The sequence below is a fragment of the Ranitomeya imitator genome, chromosome 5, assembly GCF_032444005.1.
Source record: "Ranitomeya imitator isolate aRanImi1 chromosome 5, aRanImi1.pri, whole genome shotgun sequence".
Taxonomy (NCBI): domain Eukaryota; kingdom Metazoa; phylum Chordata; class Amphibia; order Anura; family Dendrobatidae; genus Ranitomeya; species Ranitomeya imitator.
Genome location: NC_091286.1, coordinates 17,041,688 through 17,058,532, shown reverse-complemented (window position 1 = coordinate 17,058,532; position 16,845 = coordinate 17,041,688). Strand labels below are relative to the sequence as shown.

General features: G+C 44.3%; 1 pseudogene; it reads left to right on the top strand.

Moving 5' to 3' along the window:
* Positions 1-16,845, top strand: part of LOC138637641 (zinc finger protein 91-like) — a 79,611-nt pseudogene that overhangs the window by 33,507 nt on the left and 29,259 nt on the right.

Genomic DNA, 16,845 nt, shown 5'->3' with positions numbered 1-16,845 from the left:
TGAGTTCGCTCTTAATAATCGGGCCAGCTCGGCTACCTTGGTTTCACCGTTTTTCTGCAATTCTGGGTTCCATCCTCGTTTCTCTTCAGGGCAGGTTGAGTCTTCGGACTGTCCTGGTGTGGATACTGTGGTGGACAGGTTGCAGCGGATTTGGACTCATGTAGTGGACAATTTGACCTTGTCCCAGGAGAAGGCTCAACGTTTCGCTAACCGCAGGCGCTGTGTGGGTCCCCGACTTCGTGTTGGGGATTTGGTTTGGTTGTCATCTCGTTATATTCCTATGAAGGTTTCCTCTTCTAAGTTTAAGCCTCGTTTTATTGGTCCGTATAGGATTTCTGAGATTCTTAATCCTGTGTCTTTTCGTTTGACCCTTCCAGATTCTTTTTCCATCCATAACGTATTCCATAGGTCATTGTTGCGGAGATACGTGGCACCTATGGTTCCATCTGTTGATCCTCCTGCCCCGGTTTTGGTGGAGGGGGAGTTGGAGTATATAGTGGAGAAGATTTTGGATTCTCGTGTTTCGAGACGGAAACTCCAGTATCTGGTTAAGTGGAAGGGTTATGCTCAGGAAGATAATTCCTGGGTCTTTGCCTCTGATGTCCATGCTGCCGATCTTGTTCGTGCCTTTCATATGGCTCATCCTGGTCGGCCTGGGGGCTCTGGTGAGGGTTCGGTGACCCCTCCTCAAGGGGGGGGTACTGTTGTGAGTTCTGTGATCAAGCTCCCTCCTGTGGTCACGAGTGGTACTGCGGCTTCTGAGTTTCCTTCCTCAGGTGATGAGGTTAAGTTGTTAGGTGCTGCTCTATTTAACTCCACCTAGTGCTTTGATCCTGGCCTCCAGTCAATGTTCTAGTATTGGTCTTGCTTCCTCCTGGATCGTTCCTGTGGCCTGTCTGCTCAGCATAAGCTAAGTTCTGCTTGTGTTACTTTTGTTGCTTTATTTTCTGTCCAGCTTGCGTTTTTGGTTTTGCTTGCTTGCTGGAAGCTCTGAGACGCAGAGGGAGCACCTCCGTACCGTTAGTCGGTGCGAAGGGTCTTTTTGCCCCTCTGCGTGGTTGTTTGTAGGTTTTTGTGTTGACCGCAAAGCTATCTTTCCTATCCTCGGTCTATTCAGTAAGTCGGGCCTCACTTTGCTAAATCTATTTCATCTCTGTGTTTGTATTTTCATCTTTACTCACAGTCATTATATGTGGGGGGCTGCCTTTTCCTTTGGGGAATTTCTCTGAGGCAAGGTAGGCTTATTTTTCTATCTTCAGGTCTAGCTAGTTTCTCAGGCTGTGCCGAGTTGCTTTGGCAGAGTTAGGCGCAATCCACGGCTACTTCTAGTGTGGTTTGATAGGTTTAGGGATTGCGGTCAGCAGAGTTTCCACGTCTCAGAGCTCGTCCTATGTTTTGTGGTTTTTGTCAGGTCACTTGTTGTGCTCTGAACTTCAAGGTCCATTGTGATTCTGAATTACCTATTCATAACAGCCATGTTTGTGGTGTTGAAAACGTCAGTCCTAAATAAAATGTCGGTTTTAATCTTTTTAATCAGTTTTTGTGTACAAACAAAGCAACAAAAGTGCTGAGAGGCCCGGAGAGCCTGAGATATGAGGAAGACTAGTAAGAATAGACGATTTAGAGGAGGACGTGATAAAATTGTACAAATGTGTAAATGTAGGAAGTATTGTGAGCAGCCTTTCACATAAGGTCACTGCAAGGGAAAAGAAGGTTCCATCTCCAGTGATGATGAAAGGCTTCTTTACTGTAAAAGCAGTGACTGCTAAATAATGTAAGAACCGGTGTTACTGAGCTCCACGTCCACTTCACGATTGACAGAGATCATTTCATGCAGAAAAATAACGGGAACATTTGTCTTTGCGTAAATCACTTGGTTGAACATTGATTCAACCTGATAAAAATAATCAGATTACCTTCGTCGAATGTGACAGCAGCATTTAAAAGGTATCAACTATGGCCAAATTCCTTCTGGAGTCTGTTGGGGTTGCCTTGGCATCCAGGGGTTTTCTGAATGCCTCCATGTCTTCCCTGGTATATATATTAAGTCCAGCCCGAATCTGTATTTCACAGACCAGTGTTTTTTTTTTCAGTAATGTATTGTATTGGCGATCTAGGAATATAAACGTTTATGAACCTGACGCTGATGTATGCTGCCCGAGCCACGGACCGCACAAACCAAACACTGACTGCTACAGTTCACAGCAAACATATTTTCAAAATCCAGTTGGTACAAATGTTATGTCTTTATGTTCTGGACTTTTTTTTTTCCTGTGATAGACGATGCTCCTCTCCATCAGTGACCCCTCGAGGATGGAGCAGGACAGAGACCACCTGGCGGCTCGGATATTAGACCTCACCCTGGAGATAATCTACTGGATCACTGGAGAGGTGAGATCTTCACATCACTCTGATCTGTAGGAATAAAGCAGGGAAATGATGGGAAAGGTGAAGGATTCTTGTCCTCTGTGTAGTGATCGGCGTCTCCCCATACACAGGATCACACAGTAGTGAAGACGTCGTCTGGGGAGTGTGTGACCCCCCGTGTGTCAGGAGGGCGGAGCAGGACCCCGAGTGACATCACCGAGCCTCCACCTCATTCACTGATACATGAGCAGAAGATCCTAGAACTGACCAATAGGATCACTGAGCTGCTGAGCGGAGAGGTGAGCGCTGCCGGGAATGCTGGGACATTATACAATAACGCCGGGGGAGGGGTGTGCTAATGGCGGGTCATTGTGTGTGTCAGGTTCCTATAAGGTGTCAGGACGTCACCGTCTATTTCTCCATGGAGGAGTGGGAGTATATAGAAGGACACAAGGATCTGTACAAGGACGCCATGATGGAGGATCACCGGCCCATCACATCTCCGGGTAAGAGGAGACCTTCCTGGGTTGTAGAGAACAGGTCTGAGAGTCGTCTAGATTCCCCATGTCATGTTTCTTAGGAGAACTATCACTGTTCTTATGTTGTAAATTGAATGGTAAAATAGAATTACAGGAATCAAGACTTTAGGTGACCAAGCAAAAAATAACGACCGGGTTAAAGATACTTTGAAAAATCCTTCCTGGTAGCCTTAAAGGAAATGTAAAAAGCTGATAACCAGTATATTTGGTGCACATGATGATGAGGGATGTTATCCTGTCTGAGCCGCTGTTCGCTAAGAGAAGTTTGGAAATTGGCTTTGCAGCAGCTACATGTAGAGAAAATGAAGATTTTTCATTGGCTTGTATTAGAGAATGTTGTAGGCCTCCATACACAGAAGACTACAATCATCCAAACATACCGATATCTGCAGAATCGGCCTACAGTCTCATGTTTCGGGGTCTCCTTATTATCCCCTAACAAATGATGTTGGAGGAGATAGGAATCCAAAATGTTGGGTTTCCATTGGTCAATCCTTTTGTTCTCTGAGATAAAAGTAAAGGAAACTTAGATAGTCTGGAGGTATGAGTAGGACATGGAGGAGTCTGGAGGAAAGAGTAGGACACTGAGGAGTAGGACACGGAGGATTCTGGACGGTAGAGAAGGACACGGAGGAGTCTGGAGGGAGGAGTAGGACACAGAGGAGTAGGACATGGAGGAGTCTGGAGGGTAGAGGAGGAGACTGGAGGAAGGAGAAGGACACAGATGAGACTGGAGGGAGGAGGACAAGGATGAGTGTGGTATAGGACAGTGGATTCTGGAGGGAGGAAAAGGACAAAAAGGGGTCTGGATGGAGGTAGAGGACACTAAGGAGTGTGATGTAGGACTGAGGTTTCTGGAGAGAGGAGAAAGACATGTAGGAGTCTGGTATAGGACAGTGGAATCGGGAGGGAGGAAAAGTACAAGAAGGGGTCTGGTGGAGGTCTAAGATGCTGAGGAGTCTGGTGTAGGACAGATAAATGTGGAGGGTGGAGGAAGACACAGGAGTATAATGTAGGATAGAGGAATCTCGAGGGAGTAGAAGAACACGGAGGAATCTGGAGGGATGAGGTGGACACGGAGGAGTCTGGAGGAAGGAGTAGGACACGGAGAAGTCTGGAAGGAGTAGTATGACACGATGGAGTATAACACGGAGGAGCCTGGAGGAAGGAGTAGGACTTGGAAGAGTCTAGAGGAAGGAGTAGGACACGGACGAGTCTGGAAGGAAGGAGTATGACACTGAGGAGTGTGGAGGAATGAGTAAGACTCGGAGGAGTCTGGGAGGAGTAGTATGACACGATGGAGTATAACACGGAGGAGCCTGGAGGAAGGAGTAGGACATGGAAGAGTCTAGAGGAAGGAGTAGGACACGGACGAGTCTGGAAGGAAGGAGTATGACACTGTGGAGTGTGGAGGAATGAGTAAGACTCGGAGGAGTCTGGGAGGAGTAGTATGACAGGAAGGAGCCTGGAGGAAGGAGTAGGACATAGAGGAGACTGGAGGGAGGAGAAGGACACGGAGGAGTCTGGACTAAGGAGTAGGACACAGAGGAGTCTGGAAGGAGTAGTATGACACGCAGGAGTATAACATGGTGGCGCCTGGAGGAAGGAGTAGGACATGGAGGAGACTGGAGGGAGGAGGAGGACATGGATGAGTGTGGTATAGGACAGTCGAATCTGGAGGGAGGCAAGGAACAAAAAGGGTCTGGATGGAGGTGGAGGACACTGAGGAGTGTGATGTAGGACTGAGGATTCTGGAGAGAGTAGGAGGACATGGAAGAGTCTAATGTACGACAGAGAAATCTGGAGGGAGGTGTAGGACAGAGGATTCTGGAGGGAGGAGGAAGACACAGAGGAGTCTAGTTTAGGATAGCGGAATCTGGAGGGAGAAGAAGGACACGGAGGAATCTGGAGGGATTAGGTGGACATGGAGGAGTCCTCGAGTTTGTGCCCAATTATATTGGTAGATTGTAATTCAGTTTACATATTAACTATATGAAATAGCAGAGGGCATTTATTATGCTGTGTTGTTCAGGTGCTGATGCTGCTGCGCAGTATTGGGACTTTGGATATGAAGAGTCTACAGTGCAGCTTATAAAAACTGGGATCAGCTATAATTTTAATGGGAATTTGTCAGCAGGATTTCAACTTCCAAACTATATGCGATTCTAGCTCTTTCTAAGGCTAGGTTCACATTGCGTCAAGTACATGGCGTCAAACGGATGCGTTAAACGCATGTACAGAAACGGAGCAAAAATATGTGAAATTCGTCGTCACGGTAACGCTAGCGTTAACGCATGTGATCGCGTTTTTTCATTTTGATGTCCGTTTACGAAGTATCCGTTTGTCTGCGTTTGTCACTGTCAATAAAGTTGTTCTTTTTTTTTGTGCTGCTGCTGACATCTGTATCCGACATCTGTGTGCAACAAAACAATACATTTTTAGTACACACACATCCGACGGACATTACAGACTCCCATGATGTATACAGAGATATATAATATATAGAAATGTACTTACAATTTAGCTACGGCAAAACACTCTGTCACGTGCAGGAGACTTTGTGTGAGTGGGATATTTTAATGGCCGAAGTCACATTTCCTGTCACATGACCACATGTGACCACCCTCAAACGCTATTAAAACGTGTGGTTCTATTTGGAAATTTTTCATGATTTGCGTCTGACTGCGTTTGCCATAGCCTTCTATGGCAGAATGAACGCTTCCGTTAGTAGTGCGTTAGCTTGGCCGGACCCGAAAACGCTGCAAGCCGCGTTGAAGGTCCGTCAGAAAAAAAACGTTATGTGACAAACGCATACCAATTTAGGGATGCGTCACGATGCGTCAGACAATGCAAGTCTATGGGCGCGTTAGTATGTGCGTTACATTGCGTTTTTACTACTTAAAAACGAGTCCGTTAGACGGACACACCTAGCGCAATGTGAACCCAGCCTAAGACAATTTCCGCATTACCTTTCCATGGCCAGTTCATTCCTCCATTACTGAGAAATCAACGTTTGTATTAATGTACAAGTCCAGCCGTATCATCCCTGGAGATGTTGTATATGCTCTGGACCAGCAAATGCAGCATCAAGATTGTTGGGGGTCACGGTCACAGCTCTGGAGTTATGAAACCAAAATACCGACTTTCCAACTCCCGACAGCACAATAAATGACCAATAACACCAGAGAACGATTTTAAACATTATTTTTGTTGAGTTCGATTTTTTCTGCTGATTTAGACCTCAAATAGACATGCTTGTCACAAATCTGTCGCTCACTGTATCCTAGGGGGTCCATCTTGAGTGGTCATCCTGGGGTCACAGCTTCGCAGAAAGCCATTGCTACAGTCTTATCTGCTTATAAAATCTGCACATGCGCTGAAGTCAGCCAGAACCAGCCGGGAAATTGGCTCCATTGCCCATTCCAGAAAGACCATGGTCTCATTTGTCCGTGGATTTCATCACGGATTTGTCTCTATGTGGTGGGAAAACTTATTTGGGTGCTCGCTGAGCGATTCAGCAAACAAGCTCATTTTGTTCCTTTGTCAGGATAACCTAACTCGGAGACATTCTCCAGGTTGTTTATTTCTCATATTGTAAGGTTACATGGGATCCCTCTGGACATTGTGTCCGATAAGGGAGTACAATTTGTCTCTAAATTCTGGAGAGCTTTTTGTAGTAAACAGGAGACTGACTTGTCATTTTCTTGGACCACGTCCCAATTTCGGTGAATTCTCTAGGATAAGTTCGGAATGCCCTGGGGTGGAGGTCGCGGTAGAGAGACTTGGGGATGTCTGAAGGGAGGTTTAAAAGAATATTGGGGTGGCTCAGATTCACCAAAAATGGTAGACCGATGGAAAACGTTCGGTGGGTCCTTTTAAGATTTCCTGGGAAACCTGGAGTCTGGTGGCCCCTCTAAGAGATGGGGCACTGTCATAAATTTGTTTTCTGTGTCCTAGGGACGCAGTGAGTGACAGCTCTGTGGCCCAATAAATGGCAGGGGTGTACTGGGCTGTCAGTATGGTTAATAGGATAGCCCAGCTGCCCAATCAGGAACTGGGGCATGCTGGTCCACCCTCATGTAAATTAACCCCTTCACGACATGCGCCGTACTAGTACAGCGCATGTCGTGTCTCCCACTTTGATGTGGGCTCCGGCGCTGAGCCCACATCAAAGTCGCGACATGTCAACTTTTTTGCACAGCTGACATGTGCGCGCAATAGCGGCAGGTGAAATCACGATCCACCCGCCGCTATTAACTAGTTAAATGCCGCTGTCAAACGCTGACAGCGGCATTTATCTACCGCTTCCAGCCATCGGGCCGGAAATGAGCGCATCGCCGACCTTTGTCTGCAAATTGAGATACTAATTTGGCTTTTATCCTAACTCATATTGCACAACTCGTTAAAGAGTTGATTGTGACTTGTAGGATCGCTACTTCCAACAGGTGGCGCTATAGAGTTTAAGTCCTCTTTTTCTCAGAAGAGGCAATTTGCATATTATATTTCCCAGAGGAGCATTGCACGGCGAATAAGCCTCCTTACCTTGACAAGCCAGAGATGGCATGTCTCTCTCCATAAGGAGAAACCTTTCCCCTTAGACCCCAGTGCAAAGCCTCTCACCTAGCCAAATCAGTTCTCATGCTTCGCACTGACGAAGGCCAACAGCCCGAAACACCGTGTCTGCGAATTGAGATACTAATTTGGCTTTTATCCTAAGTCATATTGCACGACTCGTTAGAGGGTTGATTGTGACTTGTGGGATCGCTACTTCCAACAGGTGGCGCTATAGGGTTTAAGTCCTCTTTTTCTCAGAAGAGGCAATTTGCACATAGCAAGCCTGTAATTCAGCTGCATGGGAGCGATCTGATGATCGCTCCTATGTAGCAGAGCCGATCGAGTGGTGCCAGCTTCTAGTCTCCCATGGAGGCTATTGAAGCATGGCAAAAGTTACCGCTGTCTCTAGCATCATGTCCTCCCTCTATCTGAAACTAAACCTGTCAAAAACTGAACTCCTCGTGTTTTCTCCCTCTACTAACCTACCTTTGCCTGACATTGCCATCTCCGTTTGCGGTTCCACCATTACTCCAAAGCAACATGCCCGCTGCCTTGGGGTCATCCTTGATTCTGACCTTTCATTCACCCCCCACATCCGATCACTGGCTCGCTCTTCTTACCTGCATCTCAAAAACATTTCTAGAATTCGCCCTTTTCTTACTTTCGACTCTGCAAAAACTCTGACTGTTTCACTTATTCATTCTCGTCTGGACTATTGTAACTCTCTACTAATCGGCCTCCCTCTTACCAAACTCTCCCCGCTCCAATCTGTCCTGAATGCTGCTGCCAGGATCATATTCCTCACCAACCGTTACACCGATGCCTCTACCTTGTGCCAGTCATTACACTGGTTACCCATCCACTCAAGAATCCAGTACAAAACTACTACCCTCATCCACAAAGCTCTCCATGGCTCAGCACCACCCTACATCTTTTCTCTGGTCTCAGTCTACCACCCTACCCGTGCCCTCCGCTCCGCTGATGACCTCAGGTTAGCATCCTCAATAATCAGAACCTCCCACTCCCGTCTCCAAGACTTTACACGTGCTGCGCCGATTCTTTGGAATGCACTACCTAGGATAATACGATTAATCCCCAATCCCCACAGTTTTAAGCGTGCCCTAAAAACTCATTTGTTCAGACTGGCCTACCGCCTCAATGCATTAACCTAACGATCCCTGTGTGGCCTATATTAAAAAAAAAAAAAAAATTAATTAACTGGTTCATGCAGCTTTACATGAACACCCAAGCCTTACACTATGGCTGGTCCGAATAACTATAGCAATTGTTACCATCCACCTCTCGTGTCTCCCCTTTTCCTCATAGTTTGTAAGCTTACGAGCAGGGCCCTCACTCCTCTTGGTATCTGTTTTGAACTGTATTTCTGTTATGCTGTAATGTCTATTGTATGTACAAGTCCCCTCTATAATTTGTAAAGCGCTGCGGAATATGTTGGCGCTATATAAATAAAAATTATTATTATTATTATTATTAAAAGTTTAAAAAAAATGTTTTAAAAAATAAAAAAAATATAAAAGTTTAAATCACCCCCCTTTTGCCCCATTCAAAATTAAACAATAAAAAAAAAATCAAAAATACACATATTTGGTATCGCCGCTTTCAGAATCGCCCAATCTATCAATTAAAAAAAAGGATTAACCTGATCGCTAAACGGCGTAGCAAGAAAAAAATTCAAAACGCCAGAATTACGTTTTTTTGGTCGCTGCGACATTGCTTTAAAATGCAATAACGGGCGATCAAAAGAACGTATCTGCACAAACGAGGTATCAATAAAAACGTCAGCTCGGCACGCAAAAAATAAGCCCTCACCCCACCCCAAAAATGGAAAAGCTACGGGTATCGGAAAATGGCACAATTATTTTTATTTGTTTTTTAGCAAAGTTTGGAAATTTTTTTCACCACTTAGATAAAAAATAACTTGGACATGTTAGGTGTCTATGAACTCGTACTGACCTGGGGAATCATAATGACAGGTCAGTTTTAGCATTTAGTGAACCTAGCAAAAAAGCCAAACAAAAAACAAGTGTGAGATTGCACTTTTTTTGCAATTTCACCACACTTGGAATTTTTTCCCGTTTTCTAGTACAAGACATGGTAAAACCAATGGTGTCGTTCAAAAGTACAACTTGTCCCGCAAAAAATAAGCCCTCACATGGCCAAAAAAAAATAAAACAGTTATGGCTCTGGGAAGGAGGGAAGCGAAAAACGAAAACGCAAAAACAAAAAAGGGCTTCGTCTTGAGAGGGTTAAGGATTGCCCAGCAGACCAATCACAGGCTCGGTGTGCTGCACTTCCTCTAGATATCACCCTTTTACGGTGATTGCCTGGCTATTTAGCTGCTGGCAATGTCTAACAATTGCCAATTGTAGCTTTGCTCGGTGGTGTGTGTACCTTGTGCTTCTGTGTTCTGCTCTTTTGCTGCCTGACCACTGAACTTTGCCTTTTGACTACTTGTTTGCTAGCCCCTTTGTCTTGATCCTCTACTTTTTTGGACTTGTGACCTTGGACTGGGACCAGTTTACTTGGTTCCATGAAAAATGCCCAAAAGACAAATGGCCACAGAAAAAAGTCCACAGCGATGAATGCTCACAGGAAAATTGGCCACATGGAAATTTGCCCACATAGAATGTTGCCCACATGGAAATGTGTTCCTCGTAGGACATAGTTTGAAGTCGGCTCACCATCCTTATAGCTCTTCTCTGAACTTTCTCCGGTTTTTCTATATATTTTTAAAATGTGGTGCCCATAATTGGACACAGTATTCCAGATGAGGCCTAAGGAGGAGAAGAGGGGGATAATTACTTCACTTCACATGATCTAGACTCTATGCTTCTCTTAATACATCCTAGAACTGCGTTTGCCTTTTTTTGCTGCTGCATCACACTGTTGACTCATGTGCAGTCTGTGATCTATTAGTATACCCAAGTCTTTTTCACACGTGCTGTTGCTTAGTTCTATTCCTCCCATTCTGCAGATATAATTTTTGCTTTTCTTAAGGTACCGTCACACTGAACGATATCGCTAGCGATCCGTGACGTTGCAGCGTCCTGGCTAGCGATATTGTTGAGTTTGACAGGCAGCAGCGATCAGGATCCTGCTGTGCCATCGTTGGTCGGAGCAGAAAGTCCAGAACTTTATTTCGTCACTGGACTCCCACAGACATCGCTGAATTGGCGTGTGTGACACCGATTCAGCAATTTCTTCAAGTGTAACCAGGGTAAACATCGGGTTACTAAGCGCAGGGCCGCGCTTAGTAACCCGATGTTTACCCTGGTTACCAGCGTAAACGTAAAAAAAAAAAAAACACTACATACTTACATTCCGGTGTCTGTCCCCCGGCGCTGTGCTTCTCTGCACTGTGTAAGCGCCAGCCAGAAAGCAGAGCACAGCGCTGACGTCACCGCTGTGCTTTCCGGCTGGCGCTCAGTCAGTGCAGAGAAGCACAGCGCCGGGGGACAGACACCGGAATGGAAGTATGTAGTGTTAGTTTGTTTTTTTACGTTTACGCTGGTAACCAGGGTAAACATCGGGTTACTAAGCGCGGCCCTGGCTTAGTAACCCGATGTTTACCCTGGTTACCAGTGAAGACATCGCTGAATCGGCGTCACACACGCCGATTCAACGATGTCTGCGGGAGATCCAGTGACGAAATAAAGTTCTGGACTTTCTGCTCCGACCAACGATGGCACAGCAGGATCCTGATCGCTGCTGCCTGTCAAACTGAACGATATCGCTATCCAGGACGCTGCAACGTCACGGATCACTATCGATATCCTTCAGTGTGACGGTACCTTTAGCTATCCCTTCTAGCTTTGCATTGTCTGCAAATTTGATTACCTTCAGTTCCCTTATCTAGACCATTTATAAAAATGTTGAACAACACTGAGGGTATGTGCACACATCCGGAATTCTTGCAGAAATTTCCTGAAGAAAACCGGAAATTTTCTGCAAGAAATCCGCATTTTTTTTTTTTGCGTTTTTTTCCTGTTTTTTTTGCGTTTTTTTTTAGCATTTTGCAAGTGAAATTAGCTTGCAGAATGCTAAAGTTCTAAACTGACTGACAGGTTGGTCACACTTGTCAAACATAGTGTTTGACAAGTGTGACCAACTTTTTACTATAGATGCTGCCTATGCAGCATCAATAGTAAAAGATGGAATGTTTAAAAATAATTAAAAAAAATTAAAAAAACTGGTTATACTTACCTGCAGACAGCCGATCTCCTCAGCGGCGTCCGTTCCTATAGATGGTGTGTGTGTGCAGGACCTTCGATGATGTCACGGTCACATGAGCGGTCACGCGACCAATCACAAAACGGCGACGTCATCGCAGATCCTTCACACACCATCTACAGGAACGGAAGCGGCAATGTGCACCGATGAGAGGCGGGAAGACTCCGGGGCCATCAGAGGGTGAGTATATCACTATTTTTTATTTTAATTCTTTTTTTTTTTTACCAATTATATGGTGCCCAGTCCATGGAGGAGAGTCTCCTCTCCTCCACCCTGGGTACCAACCGCACATAATCTGCTTACTTCCCGCATGGTGTGCACAGCCCCATACGGAAAGTAAGCAGATCAATGCATTCCTAGGTGTGCGGAATCCCCGCAATTCCGCAAATTTAATGAACATGTTGCTTTTTTTTCCGCAATGCGATTTTTTCGCGGAAAAAAAAAGCAACATTTGCACAAGAAATGCGGAATAGACTGTAAATAATAGGAGGCATATGTAAGTGTTTTTATCGCGTTTTTATAGCGAAAAAACGCGAAAAATACTGAACGTGTGCACATGGCCTGACAGAGGCTAGTGGTACCCCACTTGAAAAACTCTTCCAATTGGATGTGCAACCATTTATTACCGCTCTTTGAATACGATCGCTGAGCCAGTTATGACTTCACCTAACCATAGCCTTGTCAATCCCATACTTGGTAATTTTTTCAATAAGGATATTATGATACTTTTATCAAATGCTTTGCTGAAGTCGAGATATACTATATCTACTGTATTTCCCTGATCCACCCATTCAGTGATTCCACCATAGAAGGAAATTAGATTAGTCTGGCATGACTTGTTTGCTACAAAACCATGCTGGCTCTGGTTAACTAATGTATTCTTTTCCAAGTACTTACATACTGTCACTGGGACCCGCACCTGTCCCTGCCACTATAATGGGGCCCTGACTTTCCCTTATCTCGGGGTACCTATAATGGTTAGGAGGCCTGAGCCGCAACCGTATCCCTTTCTCCTGTGCAGGCCCTATCAGGGAGGTGGACTGCACCAGTGTATAAATATGACAATTAAACAGGGTATACAGACAAGGTAACTAAAAGTCTCAAACTCACCAAATGCTCACACAACCACAGAGGAAACACAGAGAAGGGAATAGAAGGAAAAAACTAGGAAGGAAAACAGGTTTAACATGCAACCAAAACAGCAGACACCAATCTCTGTAAATAAACCTCCAAGCTCCTAATACCACGCTCCTTCTCACTCCAAGCCAGGCAGCAGAACTGATCACTGACAACAGTTGTAGACAAAGCTGAGTCTATATAGGAGCGGAGATTACCAAATCCAAATCAGCTGAGAGACAAAGCTCTCAGTAACTTCAATAACAAGGTTTAACTGCTGCCCTGCTGGCACAAGACAGCCAGGTCAGAATTCAGGAGAAGAGCTTCTGTTCATCGTGTGAACGAGGCCCAGAGCGCTGCGGTTCTCTGGAACCTCTCTGTCGCGGTAGCCTCATGACACATACATGCTGTTTAATAATTTGTTCAAAGATCTTTCCTGGTATAGAAGTAAGGCTCACTGGCCTGTAATTTCCTGGCTCCATCTCCTTTCCTTTTTGAAGATGAGGACAACATTTGCCCTTCTCCAATCTTCTGTGACTTCTCCAGTTGTCCAGGAATTTTCTAAGATTCTGGCTAGTGGTTCTGCAATTTCCTCTGCTAATTCTTTCAGTACCCTAGGATGTAATTCATCTGGAACACGAGATGTAAATTAGCTAAGTTTTCCCTCACCATCTTTCTCTTTATGGATCGTGTGAATTCTGTTATTCCTTCGATTTCACCGTGAAGATCAGTTGATGTTACTTTTGCTTTCTTAGAAACCACAGGTAAAATAGGAATTTAAATGTTCTGCCTTCTCAACATCATTTTCATTGTGTAAAAATCCTATAGCATCTTTTACTTTTCTTTTGCTTTTGACATACCCCCAAATCCTTTTTTTATTGCTTTTGGTCTTCATTGCAAGCCTCAGAGTCTCATCAGAAAAATTAAAAATGTTGGTTTTAACCCCTTAAGCCCCAAGGGTGGTTTGCACGTTAATGACCGGGCCAATTTTTACAATTCTGACCACTGTCCCTTTATGAGGTTATAACTCTGGAACGCTTTAACGGATCTTGGCGATTCTGAACTTGTTTTCACATGACATATTGTACTTCATGATAGTGGTAAAATTTCTTTGATATAACTTGCGTTTATTTGTGAAAAAAATGGAAATTTGGCGAAAATTTTGAAAATTTCGCAATTTTCCAACTTTGAATTTTTATGCCCTTAAATCACAGAGATATGTCATGTAAAATAATTAATAAGTAACATTTCCCACATGTCTACTTTACATCAGCATAATTTTGGAACCAAAAATTTTTTTGTTAGGGAGTTACAAGGGTTAAAAGTTGACCAGCAATTTCTCATTTTTACAACACCAATATATTTTAGGGACCACATCACATTTGAAGTCATTTTGAGGGGTCTATATGATAGAAAATACCCAAGTGTGACACCATTCTAAAAACTGCACCCCTCAAGGTGCTCAAAACCACATTCAAGAAGTTTATTAACCCTTCAGGTGTTTCACAGGAATTTTTGGAATGTTTAAATAAATATGAACATTTAACTTTTTTTCACCAAAAATTTACTTCAGCTCCAATTTGTTTTATTTTACCAAGGGTAAGAGAAGAAATTGGACCCCAAAAGTTGTTGTGCCATTTTTTCTGAGTACGCCGATACCCCATATGTGGGGGTAAACCACTGTTTGGGCGCATGGCAGAGCTCGGAAGGGAAGGAGCGCGCCGTTTGACTTTTCAATGCAAAATTGACTGGAATTGAGATGGGACGCCATGTTACGTTTGGAGAGCCACTGATGTGCCTAAACATTGAAATCCCCCACAAGTGACACCATTTTGGAAAGTAGACCCCCCTAAGGAACTTATCTAGAGGTGTGGTGAGCACTTTGACCCACCAAGTGTTTCACAGAAGTTTATAATGCAGAACCGTAAAAATAAAAAATCTTTTTTTTCCCCACAAAAATTATTTTTTAGCCCCCAGTTTTGTATTTTCCCGAGGGTAACAGGAGAAATTGGACCCCAAAAATTGTTGTCCAATTCGTCCTGAGTACGCTGATACCCCATGTGTGGGGGGGACCACAGTTTGGGCGCATGGGAGGGCTCGGAAGGGAAGGAGCGCCATTTGGAATGCAGACTTAGATGGAATGGTCTGCAGACGTCACATTGCGTTTGCAGAGCCCCTAATGTACCTAAACAGTAGAAACCTCCCACAAGTGACCACATATTGGAAACTAGACCCCCCAAGGAACTTATCTAGATGTGTCGTGAGAACTTAGAACCCCCAAGTGTTTCACTGCAGTTTATAACGCAGAGCCGTGAAAATAAAAAATATTTTTTTCCCACAAAAATTATTTTTAACCCCAAGTTTTGTATTTTCCCAAGGGTAACAGGAGAAATTGGACCCCAAAAGTTGTTGTCCAATTTGTCCTGAGTACGCTGATACCCCATATGTTGGGGGGGAACCCTAATCCAAACACACCCCTAACCCTAATCCCAATGGTAACCCTAACCACACCTCTAACCCAGACACACCCCTAACCCTAATCCCATCCCTATTCCCAACCGTAAATGTAATCCTAACCCTAACTTTAGCCCCAACCTTAACTGTAGCCCTAACCCTGACCCTAACCCTAATGGGAAAATGGAAATAAATACATTGTTTTGATTTTTTAATTTTTCCCTAACTAAGGGGGCGATGAAGGGGGGTTTGATTTACTTTTATAGTGGGTTTTTTAGCGGATTTTTATGATTGGCAGCCGTCACACACTGAAAGACGCTTTTTATTGCAAAAAATATTTTTTGCGTTGCCACATTTTGAGAGCTATAATTTTTCCATATTTGAGTCCACATAGTTATGTGAGGTCTTGTTTTTTGCGGGACGAGTTGACGTTTTTATTGGTAGCATTTTCGGGCACGTGACATTTTTTGATCGCTTTTTATTCCGATTTTTGTGAGGCAGAATGATCAAAAACCAGCTATTCATGAATTTCTTTTGGGGGAGGCGTTTATACCGTTCCGCGTTTGGTAAAATTGATAAAGCAGTTTTATTCTTCAGGTCAGTACGATTACAGCGATACCTCATTTATATCATTTTTTATGTTTTGGCGCTTTTATACGATAAAAACTATTTTATAGAAAAAAATAATGATTTTGGCATCGCTTTATTCTCAGGACTATAACTTTTTAACTTTTTTGCTGATAATGCTGTATGGTGGCTCGTTTTTTGCAGGACAAGATGACATTTTCAGCGGTACCATGGTTATTTATATCTGTCTTTTTGATCGCGTGTTATTCCACTTTTTGTTCGACGGTATGATAATAAAGCGTTGTGTTTTGCCTCGTTTTTTTTTTTTTTTCTTACGGTGTTTACTGAAGGGGTTAACTAGTGGGCCAGTTTTATAGGTCGGGTTGTTACGGACGCGGCGATACTAAATATGTGTACTTTTATTGTTTGTTTTTTTTTATTTAGATAAAGAAATGTATTTATGGGAATAATATATATATTTTTTTTCATTATTTAGGAATTTTTTTAAAAAAATTTTTAAACATGTGAAATTTTTTTTTTTTTAACTTTTTTACTTTGTCCCAGGGGGGGACATCACAGATCGCTGATCTGACAGTTTGCACAGCACTCTGTCAGATCAGCGATCTGCCTTACAGAACAGCAGGCTTACCAAGCGCCTGCTCTGAGCAGGCTCTGTGAAGCCACCTCCCTCCCTGCAGGACCCGGATGCCGCGGCTATATTGGATCAGGGGCCTGCTGCAGGGAGGGAGGAAAGGAGACCCTCGCAGCAACGCAATCACATCGCGTTGCTGCGGGGGTCTCAGGGAAGCCCGCCGGGAGCCCCTCCCTGCGTGATGCTTCCCTATACCACCAGCACACCGCGATCATGTTTGATCGCGGTGTGCCGGGGGTTAATGTGCCAGGGGTGGTCCGTGACCACTCCTGGCACATAGTGCCGGATGTCAGCTGCGATAGGCAGCTGACACCCGGCCGCGATTGGCCGCGCTTTCCCCGTGAG